General features: G+C 48.9%; 1 protein-coding gene across 2 annotated transcripts in view; it reads left to right on the forward strand.

Moving 5' to 3' along the window:
* Positions 1-6,116: 6,116 nt before the first annotated feature.
* The window catches only part of SPSB4 (splA/ryanodine receptor domain and SOCS box containing 4), a 68,176-nt gene continuing 53,610 nt past the window's right edge, over positions 6,117-20,682 (forward strand). For both annotated transcript variants that reach the window (XM_079100388.1, XM_079100387.1), the window contains exon 1: positions 6,117-6,722. The gene's annotated coding sequence lies outside the window, so the exon portion shown is untranslated. The remainder of the gene's footprint in view (positions 6,723-20,682) is intronic.

Genomic DNA, 20,682 nt, shown 5'->3' on the forward strand with positions numbered 1-20,682 from the left:
TGCAGCTAAAACAGGATTTAGAAGGAAACTGTAGCCTTAATGTCTATGATAAACAAGAAAAAATGTTCTCAAGTCAAGGGTCTCAGTTTCTGCTTTAGGAAACTAGGAAAAGAAGAGTAATAAAGCAAAAAAAATTAATTAAGTAGAAATCAGGAAAACAGAAATAAATGTTAACAGAACTGATTCAGTGAAAAGGTCAGTAAGATGGAGGAACTGCTAATGAGACTGAACAGGCAGAAAAATAAGAGACGGGGAGAGAAAAGAGAAAAGACACCCACATTACCAATATCAGGAATGAGGTGACATTACTACATGCATTAAAATTATTATTTTTTGGTACTAGGGATGGAATCCAGGGGTGCTTTACCACTGAACTATATCCCCAGCTCCATTTTTATGTTTTATTTTTAGGCAGGGTCTCACTAAGTTGCTTTGGGTCTTGCTAAGTTGCTGAGGCTGGCCTCAGACTTGTGATCCTCCTGCCTCAGTCTCCAGTCACTGGGATTACAGGTACAGACCACCACATCTGGCTTCATTAAAAGGATATTAAGGAAATCATAAGAATTAGTTAATGCTAATATGCTCTACAATAAGATGAAATGGACAAATTTTTTGAAAGACATAAACTACCACAGTTCACTCACAAACAGCTAAGCAGAATAGCTGTGTATCTATGAAAATAATAATTTCTTTTGAAAAAAACCTCCCCATAAAGTTGTTCCAGGGCCAGATTACCTCACTCGCAAATTCTGTGAAATATTAAAGGAGGAAATGATGCCAATTCTACACAAACTTCCAGAAAACAGAAGAAAGGGGAGCATTTCTTAATTCATTCTTTAAAGCAAAGTGCAGATCCTTATCCTTCATTAGCATACATGCAAATTGAACCCAACAATATAATAAAAGATAAATACATCATGACTAAGTGAGATTGATATCAAGAATACGAAACTACTTCCATATTCAAAACTCAATCAATGTAATTCACTCTATGAACAGACTCAAAGAGAAAAGAAATTGGGAAATGCAGAGTGGGAAGTCTGGAAAACCAGATACAGGAGGAAAAAATCACAACAGCAAATTAAGGGGAGCAGAACCACAGCTGCCAATCTGTTGAGGACACTGTGCTCTCCCAGCACTGGCCCCTGGACATGAAGTTGGCACCGCTGTTAACGCTGCCCTGGGGACCAGACGTCAGTGCTGCCAGCTCTAGCCCATTAGAACGGTTTCTCCTCCACCCTTACTTTCTGAATGAAGTTTCCAGCTTCAGAGGCCCGTGAGGGTAGTTTTGGTGGGAAAAGCTGCCCAGAAGGCAGAAACAGTGGCTCTTGGTTGCCGACAACAGAATCCCTCCAGCAACTTCATGGAGGTAAGGACTTAGCAAGAAAGATCAACTAGTTCACAGAATCAGTGAGAGTTGGAAACCAGGCTCTGGACTAAGTTTTCAGGAATAGAGTCGCCTGGTCACGGAGCTCTTGACACAGCTGAGATCAGGAAGCTCTTGCCACTAAGCATCTCCTTCCCCACACCTTCCAGAGTGGGTGCCCCAGGCCCGGAGTCTCCTCAAGCAGCATTTCTGAATCAGATCTCTGAGTCTTTTCAGTAGAATCCAGATTCCGTCTGCGTCCAGTGGCAAGGGAGCCTAGGAAATGAAGGAGGATTGGTTTGTTTGCTTTAACCAAAAACGAAATGTGAAGAGGGTTTTCAAGAGATTTCGGGGAGGCATGACAGAGAGCTGGGCTTTAGGTGCATTAGCAGGAAGTGACTCTGCTTCCTGCCAGATGCTCCTGCTCAGGATGGTAGTTCAGCTGCTTCACATCCAAAAGTGACAAATGCCATAGATGAAGATTCATTAGTTCCATTTTATAGATTGGAATCTGAATTTCCTGGACGTTTGGCAACTTATGCAGGATCATGGCTGAACCATTATATACCTCATATCCTATAATCTTTGCAACTTTATGCAGTGTTATCATCATCTGGGTTTATAGAAGAGAAAAATGAAGATGTTAGAAATTAAAGAGCTAAAAATCCTGGGGCATGTGCAACACTACCAGGATCTGCCACACCCCCACTACTTCGACCCAGTGTGCAAAGGCACTCTGTAATACAGCTCTGCGGGCCTCTGTCTGTGTGCAAGTGAATGTGTGGTGTGTGTGTGTGTGTGTGTGTGTGTGTGTGTGTGTGGTATGCATGTATGTATGTCCTTAATATCTTGGGTGTCCTTAAGAACTTGGGTGCCTCTGTCACTGAACTTTACTGTCTTCTTTCTTATAGCAGACTCACACAGGTGTTTCCCAGAGCCTTCCTATGGAGCTGAGACCGCTGGGCCTCACTAGCTAATTACCTAAAAGGAAAAGGGCAATGGGGGGGGGGGGCGATCTGCAGCACTGACCGTATGCAAATCTCATGTTTGTATGCAAGTGATTCTGAGAGAATGAAGTTGGGGATCCCTGAGTTCTCCAGTGAATGATGTAATTATTTGGGGACTTAGAGCTCTTCTTGTCTTGTGGCTTGTTTGGAACAGTTTTTAGCACTTCATTCTGATGAGTGCTAATGGTGATGAAGACGACACCAAGATTCAAAACTTTTCCACTCTAACATTAGTACTGATGTACCTGCAGGGTACATCACAGGTCCTAGGCCCTAGAAGCCCCAAACTAGAGCTCATTCACAAGGCTAAGAAGCTTGGAAGTAAATTGTGTTTGTTCATCCACCAAACCATTACAGAGCCATGAAAACGAACAAGCTACAGTTACAATCTTTAAAGCATGAGTCCTATTGAGCTCCAGAAATAATATCCAGTTAATACTTTTTTGTAAAGTTCAAAAACAAGTAAAAAATTTTTAGGAGACACACGCACACACACACAATAACCCAAGGAAATAATAAACCATAACAATTTGGATAGTGGTTTGGCTTTCTTTCTTTCTTTTATTATTATTATTTTAGTAATTGAGGCAAGAAAAGGAGCGCATAGTGTTGGGACTGTTCTAGTTCTTGGGTAGGGGTTGGGTTCACAGGTATTCATTATGTCATGAATAAGTAAATTAAGGGCCACATAGAGAGTTAGTATTGGCATGTCAAGAACTATGATTGACCCAATTCTGATTACTCAAGGTCTTAAATGAAAGAAAGAAAAAGAGGCAGTGGAGTCTGCCTGCCTGCCTTCTGTCCTTCCTTCTAACCTGTCTTTCCTTTCTTCTGCTTTGTCTTTAATCATTCATCCCACAAACCCTGGGATTTGAGATATTGGCATTGTAATGAATCAGACACAATCTTCCCCTAAAGAGATCCTGCCTTTATTGAGTTACCATACTGTGCCCCATAAATATGTGCAATTAAACTTTTTAAAAAGAGTTACTGCCTGATGCGGGAGTCTGGTGGTTCCCTAAGTGTCTGCTATGACAGAGGTAAAGCAGCATGGTGCTACACAGCTCGGAGGAGGAGCCCTTCACCCCTCTTGGGCAACTGGGGAAGACTAGATCTTTGTGCTTTGAGGAAATGTATAGGTGGGTTACAAAAGCTATAAAGCTGGAGGAGACAACTTTACCCTTGTCTTGGAGTGGGAACAAGAGGCAACAACCACCATGAGGTTGGAGCCATGAGAAAGAAAGGCCTGAGGATGTACACTGGAGGCCACCATGTCAAGCCTGGGGTGACAGGAAAGCTTCCTGGAGGAGGTGACCTGCACACAGGCAGGGGCCAAAAGGTGCATCGGAGTCTCCTGGGAGTCTGAACAGGGAGCACAGTCAGCAGGTGCAAAGGCCCATGTCGGGGAGAGGGAGCGTGGTCCACTGTAGAGCTTTGGGGTCCCAGTGTGCTTGTCCTAGAGCCCAGATGCAGGGAGTTGAAGCAAGGCAAGGCAAGGAATGGCCGGGGTGGGTGTTTTTTTCTTGTTTGTTTGTTTGTTTGTTTTAAGACAGCCCTGGTAACAGAGATGGTGGTGCCTGAGCTGCAGAGATATTGGCATTGGGATGAAGACACAATCTTACCCTAAAGAGGCCCTGCCTTTTTTGAGTTATCATACTGTCCCCCATAAATATGTGCAATTAAACTTTTTAAAAAGTTACTGTTTGACACAGGAGTCTGATGGCTTTAGAAGAAACACACACACACACACACACACACACACACACACACACACACTAATCCAAGCACTGAGCACACCTTCAGGGTTCTTGCTATTTAAGGGCTGGAGGACTTGGGGGCTTTTAGGGAGACTTGGGGGTGCTATGGTGGCCACTCCTTTGTGCCTGAGGCATAGTCTCATTAGAAAAGGCCAGCATGCTGCGCTATCAGGAGCCCCCAGGAGAGCAGGGGAGCTAATTTCTCAAATTGTGGCCACCCTTTCCCTGCCTTGCTCTAGAAGCTGCTGTGATGTTCCCTAGCAAGGAGGGGAAGTAAAGAGCACCCCCCCTCCCCATCTGCCAAATTGCAGTGAGATCCAGGCAGAGAAACCTTCAGCTCCAAAGTCTTGTTGAAGCTCGCCTTTGCTTCTGATCTTTCCTCAAGTTTTCTTTTCTTGCTGCCCAGCCATGACCATACCCTGGAGTAGCCTGGAGAACAGGTGCTCTGGGAGCTTCCAGGTAGGAGACCCAGGGAAGATATCGATTGCATATAAATAAGCACTGCTATCTGGGTCCCTTCAAATCATTCCCTCAGCAGCTCTTCTGTGTGGGCACAGAGCATCCAGAGACATGTAGGATACAGATGCTTGCACAGCAGGGGATTCAGTTTTAGGAGGGAGACAGCCATGCAAACAGACAATGATGAAGCAGAATAAGTACAATAACTACTTGATCAATACAGCCATTTTGCCACTCCACCAGGCTGACTTGATTCAGGAAGCATCATCCATTCCTTATACTCCCTCAGTGGCTTCCAAGCTGATTTCTGCCATTCATCTATCTACTCTGCTGCTGAGAGATTTTTCTGGAAGGCAAATCTGACAAGGTCAAAAAGCTTGCCGAACTCATCTAGGTGAAAGACCAAACCCTTTGCAAGACCCTAAGCATCCCTCCAGTTATCTTACCGCCTGCTCAAGCATCAGTCATACCACAGGCTTTGCGCTGTGGTACCTATCCAGGCGACTTTGCTGACCCCTTACGTTCAGTGGCTAATTCAAGTAGCCCTCTCCATTAGGAAGCATTCCCAGATTGCCCTTCCCAGTATGGGAAAGGAGCCCCAGAGCCTCCATGAAAACATTTCCTTCACGGCGTAGGATTGTCTATACTCCTTTTCCAGGTCCCTGATAAAATCAGCCTTCTCCAACCTAGACTAGATGTTTGGCAAAGAGTGGATTGGGGTCAGTAAATGACTGTGGAGTGGACCTGACGTCAATTCTGGAATCACAGGCAGGGCGTCAGGGCCAGGAGCTTTCAATTTGCCCCAGGAAGCAAAGATACCAGGATCAGGGTCGGTCCCTTGCTCTGGCCACGCCCTCTGCCTTATCTTTGAGCTCAAGCTCGAAATAAAGCCGCCCACCATCTGCGCTGGTAGCCAGCTGAGCAGACATCCATCTCCCAGCGCCTCGGATGGGCGCGGAAAGCGCCGTGAAGCAGGTGCGGGATGAAATTGGAGTTTAAAAGATGAGTTGGAGCCTGGTCTGAGAAATAAAGTGTGGGCATGTGTGTATCTACGGAAGGGGGTTATTAAATCGTTCTTTCCCCGGCTGCTGTTTCCCATGTGCCTTGAGTAAGGGCACAGAAGCTGTCTAGTGACGGGGTATCTCCTCCCTCTCAGGGCACCCACCCTGGCGCTCCAGGCGCGCTTGAATGAATGGGGGAGGACTCGCGCGCATGAATGAGTGCGTGAATGAGGGAGTGCGCGGGCGAGCGGGCGGGTGAGTGAATGGCTACCGCGCCGCTTTGGCACAGGGGAGCGGGCGCGGGTTCCACTTCCTTCTCCCGCCAGCTGGTGGCCTCGAGAAGGTGGCGGCGCCGGCAGCGGCTCGAGCTGGGACGGCCGGGGCGCGGGATGGTGGGGGAAGGGGCGTTCCCGGCGGCCGCGCCTTCCGCGGCTATTGGATTAGTGGCCTTCAGGGATGAGCTCAGCCGGATCGGCTTTCAGCTGCAGCCTCCGGGCCGGCCGGGAAGGCGGGGAGCGGGCGGCGGCGGAGGAGGAGGGGGAGGCGGCGGCGGCTGCAGCATCCAGAGCTGGCCGCGGCGGCCGGCGTGCCCCGCGCACAAAGGCGCCCAGCCCCTGGGGAAGGCGATGAGCGCACCGCAGCCCGGGCCCGAGCCACGGCTGGAACCAGCGCTGCGTGCGCCCAGGAATCTGGGAAAGACGCTGGGCGCGCCGGTGGCCGGCTGCCGAGGTGCGGCCCGTGCGCCCTGAGCGCGGGACTCGCCGCCCTCCAGGTCAGGCGCCAAGCTTCGGAGCGGCTGGAGCGCGGGCCTCGGCGCGCACCTAGGATCGGCACAGTAAAGGCGCCTCCCGGCTCTGGGCCGGACCCCCGGCACCCTCTCGCCTCGCCTGAGCGCCAACTTCGCCAAGAACGCTCCCAACTCCAGGCCACCCTGCCGGGCAGAGAAAGCGCTGCTACCGGGCACCAGTCGCGAGGACGCGCGGCTGGCTCTGGGGAGGAAGCCACCATCTGCGGGGTCACTCGGGCGCCCCTGAGTGGGCGGCGGCGGCAGCAGCAGACTTCTCTCCCGGGATTCCGGGACCTGCCAGCGCTGGGGATTCCTCCGGGGCAGGCGCTCGCCCTCTCTTTTATGGTGAGTATTCTCCATCCGCTGGTGAGGGGCGCGCGGGGACCGGGGGCTGCAATCCAGGAGCTCGGACTTTATGAGGGCCGGCACTCGTCACAGTCGGCGCTCCAGATGTCCGTCTTGCCCCTCTCCCCGCTAATTTCTTTCTGCGGATCGTGGCGGTCCAAGGCGGTTGGTCTGCGCGCAGCCCTGGAACGTTGGGGGCCCCCTAGCGCGGTGGGTTCGAAGTCCGCTGCTTCTCAGTGTAGTGGAGACAACACACACACACACACACACAAATTGCCTCCAGAATCACCCTGCATGGGTTTGGGTCCAACATCCGTCATTCACTGTCTGGGTGACCTTGGGCAAGGCGTCAGACCTCGGTCTTCTCATCCGTAAGTGGGGGTGATAATTGTGCCAGTTTTCGAAAGGTTTTGGAGGATCTGAGAGATGGTACGCAGACCTGTTCCCCACACGGGAAGCACTCGGTCCTACGTTAGCTAGCATTAGTATAAGCTTTGCGAGTCCAAGCATGTCATCCAACTTTCCAGAGCTGCAGCAGCTCTCTGGTCTGTGTAATGGGGACAATACTTCCTGGGCGGGCTGAGAGGGGGAAAGCTGTTCGTCCGGGGGATTCGGAGCAGTGGAAGTAAAGCGCCTGGCACCAAGTAGGCACTGGTGAAGTGATGGCTGTTGTCATGGTTTATTCCTGACGCTGGGACTGTGAGGCTGATCGCCTAGCCTGAGAGCTGCTCGCGGCCAGTTCCCGGCCTTGCTTGGAGACAAACTTGGCGTTGCTCAGGAAGGGAGGGGATCGGGGGCTCCGGGAAGGGAAGAGGAGGCCAGAGCCTGGAGCGCAGCAAATGCGTCCGCCCTGGTCGCGCTGGACGCGCCACCGGCTCGTGGCCAGGAAAGGGCGCTGAGCCCCGGACCTCTGACTGGCTGGAGAAGCTGGGGGAGTGGCCGCTGCCCTGTGGCCAACCGCGGGCTGCTGCGGACAGGAAGGGAGGAGAGGACCCTTCTGTACCTCTGTCTGGAGGGGATGGGGAACTCTCTGCTCTGGAGCACGACTTGGGTTCAAATTCTGCCTCCACCACCAGCCTACAGTGTGACCTTGAACAAGTTCTCCAACCTCTCTCAGCTCTTTGGCCCTTCGCCCTCCTCCAGGATTTGGGGGTGAAGATAGGAGTTCCCTCCCCTTAGGAATCTGAACCCCCTATCCACCTACTCACTTCCTGTCCCCTCCTCCCAAATTTGATGAGCCTAAATCTGGAAGAGGTGAAATGACTCAGGGGAAGGCTATTAAAATGATTCAGAATTTGCCCACCAGGCCCTCTGGGAAGAGATGGTAGCCCTTGAGATACTTCCCAGTTGGCACCTCTGTCCTCCACCTAAAGTCTGCCGCCTCCTCCCTCCAGCTGATGGGAAAGCCCCCAAATCCTTCTCTCAAATCCCTTCCCCAAAACCTTCATTATTTTTTTTTTTTTTGAAGGCTGCAGATAAAATGAGTTTGTGGAAAAATGAGGCATCAAAAGCATGACAGAGGGGCTGGGGATATAGCTCAGTTGGCAGAGAGCTTGCCTGGCATGCACAAGGCCCTGGGTTCAATCCCCAGGACCAATACAAAAAAAAAAAAAAAAAAAAAAAAAAAGGCTTTACCCAAGGCTACAGTCCTTGGAGACACATGCCTTCAGATTCCCTTCTTTAAAACTTCCTTAAAATGGTAATAAAAAGAATCGAAGCCACCTTGGCCAAAAACATGGCAAACACAATCTAACTTACTGGCCGTTCCACTCAAATATCTCTCCAGTTTGTGCATCTCTTTTATTTTAAAGATGGATTAAATTCAAAGATATAGAAATGAAATCTGAAAGAAGAAATCACTATAAATAGTCAAAAGATATGACAAACGGGAGAAAGAATTGCCACTCCTATCCCAGCAGGCTCGTCTCTTCAGATGTGTAGAAGTCTTCAAGCCAACAAGCAAAAGACCATATGCATGAAGACTACAGACGATTCACACAGAAAACGAAATCAAAATGAGCCAAAACCTGTGTCAGGACGGCCTCCCTCCCTGAAGAAGAAAAATGCAGGCGGAAGCTTCGCAGCTTGAATGCTTTTATCGTTTTCCACACATCAGTTTAGCAAACGGAGTAACCACGCATCTGAAGCATCTTTTAAAGATGTAAATATATCCAATTTCTTCCTAAGGTAGAACCTCCTCAAAGCTGCCATGAGTGGAATCTAGACACTCCCAGGGTCCTCCAGGCCCCCTTGTGTCCCTTTGTCACCATTTGCCATGCTCTAACCTCCTGTCCTTCTTGGTTTTGCCCAGCACTTCCAGGGATTATTCACTTGTGGGCTCCCTGTCTAGAATACATGTCTCCCTGGCTTTTCATAGGACTGGAACCCTCTCATCATTCATGTGAACTTGTCCTTGTGGGGACTTAACTTCTAGCCCAGGGTGTGGCTGAGTTCCAGGCCAGAGCCCTGAGTTTCTTGCTCTTTTGAGAGAAGACCCATTACAACTCGCCATGTCACAGTTACTTAATTTTTTCTAAACTCTCTGGCCTGTTGTCACAAACCCAGGCTCTTGGAACGTCCCTTCTCTGTTGGTACAGGAACAGAGGGTCTCAGGCAGCAGCACCTGAGCTAGAATGAACCACCAATGTGGAAAATCTTGAGGGTGGAGGGGCCTTGATCAAGGTCATCAGAAGTCTCTCCTGGTATTCTTCTTCTTCTTTTTAATGCATAATGTGTGCACTTAACTTATGTGAACATGACCAAACACACTTGGCAAAAAAGATCAATAATAAAAAATTAAAAATTCAGCAACACAGTTTAAATAAAACATGGTTCCTACAAAAAAATGCTAACTGGGTTTTCCTGCTGCTACTCAGAAATATGGATGTGTCCGGAGGCTGCAGGAAACAACCATCTGGCTCTGACTTTGGGAAAGAGACTGGCACATCCCAAATCATTTATCTTGACCTTTTGGTACCTTCAGAAGAACCTCGTAGGGCAGCGTTGATTGCATGTGATTTTTTGCTTCCCACGTTGAGTTTAGAACTTAATCCCCACTTAAAATGTATACTTTAATAGTGAAAAAAGGGGCTGGGGAGATAGCTCAGTTGGTAGAGTGCTTGCCTCGCATGCACAAGGCCCTAGCTTCAATCCCCAGCGCCGCCAAAAAATAAAAAAAAGGGAAAAAAGATTTCTTGGTGAAAATGCAAACCAAACAAGAGTGTGGGGCGGATATTCCTTCTAATCTGGCAGCACCTAATGCAGCCAGAGGTAGCAGGTGGGGGTGTGCTAGTCTGGGAGACAGACAAACTGCTGGACACCTCCCTGGCAGCAAGAAATGGGGCTCATGGCTAGGATGAGGACACAGTGAGGTGGAGGAAGAGGGTGTATGGGGCCAAGGGCCACACACAGAATGGGGCAGGGGACATGGGGTGAGGAAAGGCAGGAAGGCCCGGGATACCCAGCTTGTGAAGGGGTCATGCCTTGAACGCTCCCTGGACCCTGAAGAGGGACTGAGTGTGGGAGAAATAAGCAAGTGCAGGTCTTGGGGACCCTCGGATGCCAACCTAAGGGGCAGTTTTAGTGTGGAGAAGCTTCCTGGAGAGCCGAACAGGCAGTTGGTCAGATTTGCCCTCTCAGCAGCATGGTGAGTTGGGAGGCAGACCCAATCACAGCGGTCCCCAAGAGACAGCTGCAGTGACCCAGGCAAGGCCTGAACGAAGGGAAGGTGGATGTCATTGAGTGAGGGAGACAGAAGGAAGGGGATCCATAGCAGAAATGGGCGTGCAAAGGGGAACCTGGGATATGGGAAAGCCCAGCACGTGTGATTCTGAGGTTCCGTTGGGTTCCCAGATGTCCCCCAGCATTGGGTTCCCAGATGTCCCCCAGCACTGAGACAGTGACCGTGTCCACAGGGGAAGGCTTCAGATGGAAAGAGGCCAGCTGCTTTACAAGGTTGCCTGAGGAGCATACCATCTAGGGTCACCAAGCTTACAGTAGGTGAGTCTGGTGCCAAGGAGGGAAGCCAGGGCAGGAGCCACTGCTTGGGAGTCTCTGTGGAGGGCTGGAGGTGCAAGTCCTAAGAGAAGCTGCCCAGAGGAAAGGGGGTGGTGTCTGCAGATGTGTGGGCAGGCAGGAAGGCTGCAGCTCTGAGCTCTACACCTCCCGGGTGGGTGTGTATGGAGGGAGCAGTCAGAGCAGAGCCCGCGTCACCCACCTGGCTGGTCGTGCTGTGAAATTAGGATAAACTGGACCGGGGCCTTCCTTCTCCAGCTCGCCCAGCTAGCTGCTGCGGACACACCACCTGTTAGCCACATCCTCCAAGACATGCAAGTCACACAGCCCTGGGGCTGCGGCTCCCTCCCAGCTGCAGGCTCCCGCCCTGGGTCTCCCTTTCTCCCTCCTTCTAAAAATACCTGGCATCTCAATGTCCCTGGAAACATCCAGGCTTACTGAGGGGCCTTCGGAAACCCCGCAGATCCTATTATGATCCCCTAGATAAACTCTGAGGCTGGAATGGTTCTGCTTTTCTTTCAGGCATTCTGATTTCAGACAGGTAAGCCAAAGGGCGGAGTTCATCTTGGGAGATAAATAAGAGACTGGAGGTGAGGAGTGTCACATTCTTCTAATAGAAAATTTCCCCAGGGGGACCCATGAAGCAGCCCCCTCTCTCCGTCCCTCTTCATGCTTTGCCCAGCCCGAGCCATGCCGGGCCTCCCGGAGGCCAGCTGTCCTGCAGAGCAAGCCCCATGTTTCCAGGGCAGCCCTCTGGGCGCAGGAGCCGCTGCACAGTGACCAGGCCTGCCCATGGCCTCACAGGCTCAGAGATCTGTCTCTTTCAAACGACCTTGCAGAGCAGGCTGGCCAGGTCCCCGCCCAGCAAGCCTCCTCCATCCCTTTCCCGGCTCCTCCCAGGCTGACAGCTGAGCTTCCACCTTGGGGGCCCCCAGCTCGGTCACGCGTGGGAGGATTCCCATGGAAACCCCAGGAGGAGGAGAGGCCCCGGCAAGCCTCATTGATTCCGCTCCAGGAAGATGGGCAAGAGTCGGGTCCACCTGGAGCTGGACAGATGGCTCTCTTTGTGAGTGCCGGGGAAGAAAGGGCTGCCCTCCCGTCGGAGGGAGCGTGAACTCTCCGTGTGACGTGTGGGGAGAGGGAATGGACATCTGTGAATTAAACCTCGGGGGTTCTTTAGTGGTTCCCTGCTGCTGGGTTCATTCTGAATGAGAGTCTTTTAATAAAACATCCTCTACTTAATATTTCTATCAAGACTATCTTAAAACGTTCCAGCGGAACCAGGCCCAGGAAGACATTATTGGCACCATTGTAAAGAGGTGCAAATGAGGAATAAAGACATCAGACAAATGTCCGAGCTCATGTAGACTGCTTCCCAAGTTCACTGCCCGCAGAAGTGCCTTCCAAGGGAGCGTGTGGCTCTTACTCCTCTGTTGGCACTGTGCGTCTCTAGACGTTCACCCACCATTTTCTTTGAGCCATGTGGATGGACTCCTGGGGACTCTGATGAGGGAAACCCAGCCCCTGTCTTGAAGTTGTCCCCAGCCTGGCCTCTTGCCATGACTGTCGTGGTGGGAACAATCACAGAGGCTCTGAGAGCAGGTGGGTGGAACTGCACAGATGTGTGCCTGGGGGAGGGGAAGGGACAGTGGTGGCCGGACGTCAGGGAACTTGAAGGGAGGAGGGCAGGGCATCACTGGGGAGATGGTCTGAAGGAGCATCACGGAGCGTTCCGGGAGGGTTAGGACCAGAGCGAACCTTCTCTTGAAAGCCGTGGCAAGCCTGAGCGGGGCTGGAGGTAGGCCGCACCATCAGACAGCTGGCGTTTTTACAAGCGTGTGATATATACTCGAGAGTCACGTGCAGCCTGTGAAGGGGTTCCAGGGAGCCACACTCCTTTCTCTTTGCTGGAGTTGCCATTATTCACACCTGTCCCTGGGCCTCACCCCTTTGTGGGCTCTCCCCAGAGGGGAGTGATGGGCTCTTACACTTGCCTGCAGCTGCGGATCCCGGGGTGGGTTGGGGGGTCATTACTGCTGGTTAAAGGAGGGCAGGAAACCTGCCCTGGCCCCTGCCCCATCAAATCCAAAGCCTGAGGCCACACTGAGAGAGGCCATGTCACCCAGCCATCACCGAAGCCTGCAGCAGACAGGTCCCCCTGCAGACCCCCAGCCTGCTGAGCCCAGCCAGACTCTCCTGGGCCTCTACAGACAGTGTCATAATTTTCAGGGTGCTGAAGCTTCTCGAACAGCTTGCCACGGCTGCGCCATGACACCTCATTTCCCCGCTGGACAGCAACACCCCCAAGGCCTGGGGAGGGCACTGAGCACTCTGAGTTTTGTTTTCTTACTCAGCCACGATTGAAGCCCCAGAGTGGCTTCAGGGTAATGTCATTAAGCACCCCCACCCAAGCACGGCGGAAGTTGTGAAGTTGGGTCTGGGGGAGTGTGGAGGAGGCCCCCTCTGGCAAGCCGCTTCTTGCATTTGGAGATGGTGTTATTCCCATAAGGAAGTTAGATTCTGCTCTAGGTCCTATGTGCCTGGCCCTGTGCCACATGCTGCTCTAGAAACAAGAAAAGAAATGTAGCAAGTGCCCACTCCTCTGGATGGAGAGAGAGGACAGAGACCGAGCCTGGCAGGGCCACGGCTGTGTCCCCAGCTCTCAGGTGCACAATGCCTGGTACATAGCAGGCACCCACTAAGTGTTTGTTGAGTGAGTAAATAATGGTTACAAGCAGGGAAAGTGCACAGAAGTGTCTAGCAATGGGCGGGCGGGACCCAGCCAAGTTGGTGGCTCAGAGGAGGTGACCGTGCCGAGCTCGGCCCTGTGTTCCCCCTCCTGACTCCAGCCCTGGACCTTTCACTGCTCTGTCCTTGGACAGAACCAACAGTGAGTCCTTCCTGAGCCTGGCACCTTCTCTCCACCACCCCTATGTGTGCTCTGCCTGGTTTTGAACACTGGGGGAGGCAGGGGGCGGAAGTGCAAGTGAAAGCTTCCTGTCCTCAAGGAAATGCCCTCAAGGTAGAGAGAAGCAGGGACGGAAAGAGGTGTCTCCTGCCTGGCCTGGGGCAGACAGAGGTTGGAGCAGGCCACTGCAGGCCCAGTGCATCAGGGCAGGCTTCTTGGAGGAGGGGGAAGTCGCCCTCGTGAACTGACCCCCTCCCAGGGCTCCACCTCCACAAACCCCTTTACACAGAGAGTTCTGGACACTTTATCCGTTTATGACAGGATGCTCACAGGTGGCGAAATGGCCACGGGGCTCGCACCTTGCACTGGGCCTCCCGGCTGCCCTGCCCTGTACCCCCATGACAACCCTGATCCTCGAAAGGACAGGCAAAGCTAGCTAGTCACCAGCAGCAGTTTTCTGCTAAGCCTGAGGGGTTGTCTTTGCCCAGGGCCCAGCAGACAGGCAGGGAGCCCAGCTCCGGCAGGCCTCTGCTCTTTGTTACCTGCCACTGCTTCTGGTTCTCCTGCATGGCCTGCCATTAGTGGACATGCACACTGCCCTGGGTCCTGCACCGGGGAGCAGCAAAGGGACAGTCTGTTTATATGCCTGCCTTGTCACACCCTCTGTGAGCATCCTTCAGGAGCCCTGCCTGCCACTAAGAGGGACAGAGACTTTGAGGAGGGACAGCACCTGCCCTCACGGACCCAGCATGGGCACACCCAGTGCTAGTGAGATCACTTAAGATGTCTCTCAACACAGCAGCTCCAAAGCTGTCGTGTGCACAACGACAAAGCTGTGTGTGTGGTCGGGGGAGCTGGTGGCCGCACGGGGCTGGGGACAATCCCCGCATGGAGAGGGCTCTATTCTAAACAGTGTGGAGGAGGATGTGAGAGCAACAGTCAGGTGGTCCTAGTCCTGCTACTGATGGCTGTGTGACCCCAGACAGACTATGCCACCTCTCTGAGGCTGCTTCCTCTTTTGAATGAAGGGGTCATGATACCTGGACGCCTGCCTCACAGTGCATGAAGTTGGCAATCTGTCACTTTGGGCATATGAGGCAGTGAATTATCAAACTGGACTGGCAGATTGCAATTCCCTCGCCTCCGCCTGATGTGCTTGAGTGTTCTGGACAAACTTACAGAGTGTTTCTGGGTGCGTGCTGGGTCAGCAGGTGCATCCCTAGGACGCGTGCGGCACTTCACGCATATGACCCTGCTTGGTCGTCATGACTTGGTTGAGGCTTGAGGGCTGGGTGAAGTCAGGATGAAGCTCTATGGGGAGCAGAGGAAAGCTCGTTGTCTTTTTAGATTGTTCTGGGGCTTCCAGTTTTCTTACAGACACATCTGGTCCCCAGTCCCACCTGGCCCTCTGAGTTAAATGCCCTGCCCTTTGTTCCTCCCGCCCCCTCCTCTCTCCTTTCTCCTCCAGTAAAGGCAGCATAGAACACATTGTTCTGCACCTTGTTTGTTCAACTTTATCTCCGAATCTTCTAAATCAGTGCATTCTTCTCTTCAGCATAGTCTCCATACACGGATTCATCATTATTTTTTTAGTTTGTCTCCCGTTCCCCCCCACCCCATATTTTGCTATTACAAACAACATTGCACATGCATGCCACAGGTGAAATGTAGTTTTGCATCTTCCAGGACATATACAAATAAATGAGGGAAGGAGAGTCATAAGGTAAATAGGTATGTGCATATGCGCAGTTGCAAATTTAAAGATGGTGGGTGCTTAACCACTGAGTCACATCCCCAGCCTGTTTTATTTTGAGAAAGGGTCTAAAAGTTGTTTGAAGCCTTGTTAAGTTGCTGAGGCTGGCTTTGAACTTTCGATCCTCCTGCCTCAGCCCCAAGTTGCTGGGATTACAGGCGTGCGCCACCATGTCTGGCCGCATTCACTTTTGCAACATGTGAACCTGCCGTCTTTTCCACAAGTCCCCCAATGAGTAATTCAGGTTTTGGTCTTCATTAATCCAATAGTCAAAAATGACATTTCATTGTAGTTCAACCTGTTTCTTGCCCATTATGCTTTCCAAAGCGCATCTTTCAAAGGAGCCACTGATCTTTCTTTTTGTGTGCACTGTTTGTTGATATCTTCTCACACTTCATAGTTGGGATGGTCTTTCCCTACTCATTGGTAGGAATTTGTTATATATTTGTTGGTAACTTGTGTAGCGAATATTCTTCCTACTAATCACAAAGCCTAATTTCTTTTGTGAGTGCTTTTTGCTCTGTGATTTTGCTATGCATTTTCTTATTTTGCACATTCATGCCTTCTCTGCTCCCCATTACAGGCATGGTGACGCATACCTGTAATCCAGCAGCTCCAGAGGCTCAGGCAGGAGGATCTCTAGTTCAAAGTCAGTCTCAGCAACTTAGGAAGAACTGAGCAACTCAGCAAGACCCTGTCTTCTAATAAAATATTTAAAAAGGGCTAGGGATGTGGCTCAGTGGTTAAGTGTCCCTGGGTTTAATCCCCAGTACCAAAAAAAAAAAAAAGAAAAAGTTAGATTAAGTGGTTTATAAGTTTTATTTTTTAAAATATAGTTCTTGTACTCATGCATTTAAAGTATATTTAGTAATATGTGAAAATGTTAATTATTTGAGATGAATCCATCTGAAGAAAGGCCCACAATAACAATTTTTAAAAAGAAAATTCACAAATATTTTATAGACATAAAAGAAAGTAAAATTCATCCAAATACTAAATATGTGCATTAGATTAATGGCTAAGAGGTGAATTTTAGTTTTTCGTGCATTTTTGTTATGTCCTAAAGCTGAGAAATTCATTAACATTTTTAAATTAATAGGCTTATTTTTTAGAATAATTTTAGATTTATGGGAAAAGTAAACCAAGCCGTTGCCTAGAATGCAAGAGATCCTGGGTTCAATCCCTGGCAATGCAAAAACCAGACCCAAACAAACAAACAAAACTAAGCCAATAGTCCAGAGAGGTTTTATATACTCTGCATATACCCACAGTGTTTTCCCCATAATGAGCATCTTGCATTAGTGGTACACATTATCATAACTAATGAACTGATACTGGTATATTATTATTAATGGAAGTCCATGCTGTATTTGGATTTCCTTCATTTTTACCCAAAGTCCTGTTCCTGTTCCACCATCCCACCCAGGATACCACATTATGTCTACTTCTTATGTCTTCTTGGGCTTCTCTGGCAGCCACAGTTTCTGAGGCTTTCCATGTTTTAAATGACCTTGACAGTTTAGAGGATCACTGGTCAGGTACCTTGTTAGATACCCTCCAGCTGGAATTTGTTCTGTTATTCTCCTGCTTAGACGGAAGGGAAGGAAGCGCACACAGGTGAAGTGGCATTTCATTCTATCACATTAGGGTACACATTATCAGCATGACAGATTACCAGTAATAATATAATGGTCAATAAGAGCAGATCATATGGTAGGTTGGCCGGGCGAAATGGTTTATATGTTTTATTGGTTTGTTTTTGTTTTTGTGCAGTATCCCCCCCCAAAAAAAATAAATAAATAAAAACAGCTCTTGGGTTTTTTGATTAGTTCCATTATTCCTCTATTTCATTATGCCTAATTCATATATTTTCATTTTTAAAAATTTATCAGCATTGGGTATACCCGCATGATTTCCTCTGGGTGCAGCTTAAAGCCATCCCCTGGGTTCTAAGGGATGGAATGTTTTCTTATTGCTATTTTCCAGCTATTCTGCAGTTTTACATGGATTTTTTTTTTTTTTCTGAGTTGTTCGAAGAGAGTTTTTAAAAAGGTCCAAGTGATAGGGTTTTGTGATCCATAATTTTGTGATCAGTTTCTATGTTTTCTGTTATCAGACTCTATGACTTTTGCTTTTTGGTAGGGTTTTATTTGTGGCCTCATATGTGGGAAATGTTTCTAATGGTTCCAGGAACACCTGAGAGAACAGGCCTCCTTTGTTTTCAAGGTAGAACATTTGATATGCACATCAATTAGATCTGTCTTATTAATTATGCAAGTTTGGCTTTTTTATGTCTTTACTTAATTTGATCTATTGATCTGTCATGAGTAGAAGAGGGGAATTAAAATTACCTGCCTTTAATGTGTTTCTGTCTAAGATCCCTCCCTATGTTTCCTCTAGTTTTTGCTTTGAATTCTGGTGCTATTATTTGGTGTGTTAGATCTTCAATTACAGATCACATTCTGTTTTTTAAAATATAATAAAAACTGGGTACAGTGGCACATACGTGTAATCTCAGCAACTCAGGAGACTGATGCAGGAGGATCGGGAGTTCAAAGCCAGACTCAGCAACTTAGCAAGGCCCTAAGCAACTTAATGAAACCCTATTTCAAAATAAAAAATAAAAAGAGGATATGACTCAGTGGTTAAGCACCCTGGGGTTCAAACCCTGATACAAAAAAAGAAAAGAAAAAAAATGCAATAAAGTATAATATAATAAAGAATATTAAATATGATATAATCAAATCCAATAAAGAATATTAAAGTATTCTTCCTTGTCTCACTTTAAACCTTTTGCCTTGAAATCAACTTTACCTGCATAATACTAAGGGTAGGAGTTTTTCTTATTTTGAATGGACACTTACCTGGTAAAATTTTCTCTTCCTTTTTTTTTCACAATTGTTGAATCTCTGCTTTGGGGGTGTCCCTGCATGTAGCATATGGTTAGGGTTTTTCTCGTTTCCCAATTTTAGAATCTTTTCTTCTAGTTGTTTCTATGGCCATACATTGACATAATTATTACTTTGGTCTTAGTTTTACTATACAGTTTTATGTCTTTATGTCTTTTTGCTTCAGCTGCTTTATAAAACAAAATCTTTGAGTATATGGCCTGTTTTGGTTTTGTGTTGTGTTCCTTCTGACAGTTTGGAAGGTTTGTATTTTATTTTTACTTCTGGAGGTTATTCTTATAATAACTGTGTAAAATGAATTTAATGTTTTGTTTTGACTGTACCAGTTGTCTCTGTCCTAAAATAAGCAACTACAAAATTAGCTTACAAATTTGGTCACAATTTCTATCTGCTTTGTGACAGCAGATGAGTTGTATTGATTTGCCTTTTTTTTTTTCTGTTCTTTTACTCCTTTATTTCTCTGATAGCTTCTTTACCTGCATCCTGTGCTGGTTCTTCTTTGGAAGAGGAACAGGCATTTTGCAGGCAATCCAGGAATTATCTTAGGAAGGCAGGATTGCTCCCTGGTTCAGAGAAACTTTGTCCTCAGGATTGTTATGGTGATTTCTTTTAGTCTTTGCAGAGGTCTGTGGCGGTGGCTTCTTCCACCGCCACACTAACACGCTGCTTCCTGTAAAGATGGCAGGTCAGTGGTTTCCTCTGCTAGCCCTGCCCTCCTCATCCCCCAAGATATCAGGGGCAGGGGCCACTGTCAGACTATGCCTGCTGCTTCTGGAGCCTTGTATTTTTTTCCTTCAGGCATGTCAGCTGCTGGCCAGTTCTGCCAACTCTCCAGCCACAGGTGTCTTCTCGGGGGGTTCCCCCCCCCCCCCCCACTTTCTCCACTGCTTTGGACAGCTCTTGACTGACTTTGGCAGCTCTTCCCTTTAAACTGGTTCAGGTCACAAATGTGTTTCAGTCTTGCTGAAGAGGGAGTTCGCATTTCTGTTTTTCTTTCTCCTTCATTTTGGTTGCTTTCATATATGAAATGAGTAACTTTATTCTGTCATCTTAAAACTGTCTAGTGTTGCACATTTTCATGTACTCCGGTATCCCTCAGATCAGACATTAGCCAGAACTCTCTGAATAGGGTCAACATCAGCTAAAGCTGAAGTCTGGCAACACAATGGAAAGAAAATGGGAATTGAGAATAAAATGGGAGGGTTAAAAAGAAACCCATGGGATACCTGTCCATGCTGTATAGGAGCAGGTTTCTTCCTTCCCCACCTGGACTTTGGCTGAGGTGTACCACTGTTAGGGTGGGAGGCATGAAAAACATCCCTATCTCCTCACCTGTCTCAGGGAAGGTGTTCTGAACCCAGCAGCTCTCAGACCAGGGAGGGGAGAGCATATGCTCTGCTCTGCAAGGCTCAGCTCCTTCCTCTCAACACCCAGGGCCTGTCCAAGCAGCCCACGCAGCCTGGGTTCTAGCTGGTGTAGTGGTGGATTCCTCCTCCTTGAAAACCAGAATCTTGCATTGGGGAATGCAAACTGGGGTAAAGGCTATTAACATGTTTATAAACCAAAGAAAGTACTGGCTCATCCTGGGGAAAAGGGTCCACGCAGGACGCCCAGAGAGCAGAGCCAGAGGAGAAGCACCACAGAGGCCCAGATTGGCCCTCTCAGATTCCTACACCACTTGGAGGAAGGTTTCTTACCACCATTTCACAGATGAGGAAACTAGAGTCTCAGAGAGGCTTAGAGACAGAGAACTAACAGAAGGAGAGGAAGATCTGGATGCAGTCTATCTGGCTCCAGAGCTTGGACGCCAGTTCCTATATACTACTTCCCCCTTTGTCCCCATTGGTCTTCCCGTGGAGATGGCACCTGATCCTCAGAAGGTTGCCTCATGTTCTTGCCCCTGGGTGATCCTGCTGGACTCTGGTCCCGTGTTTTGCTTTTCATGCCGGCTCTATTTTAGGATGCTTTTTTGGGGGGATGGGGGAGCACCCAGGGACATTCTATCACCAAGCTATGCTCTCAGCCCTTTTTATTTTTGAGACAGGATCTTGCTAAGTTTCCCAGGCTGACCTCAAACTTGTGATCCTGCCTCAGCCTCCCAAGAAGCTGGGATTACCCGGGGCTTTTAGGATGCTTTTTAAGCTCCCTAGGGCAGCCAGGGCTGGGAACCCAGGGACTGCATCCTAAATGTCTGTGACCCCCATATTCTTGGCAAGCCCCAGTCTCTCTGGGTTCAGACCTTATTTCTAAAATGATTACATGTGATTCTGAAATCAGATGACCTTGGCTTGAATATTATTAGTAGTGAACTTGGGTTAATTATTTATCCTATGTCTGCTCTGTAAAATGGGAATAAAAACCTATGTGTCTTATAGT

The sequence above is a fragment of the Sciurus vulgaris genome (assembly GCF_902686455.1).
Source record: "Sciurus vulgaris genome assembly, chromosome: 10".
NCBI lineage: Eukaryota > Metazoa > Chordata > Mammalia > Rodentia > Sciuridae > Sciurus > Sciurus vulgaris.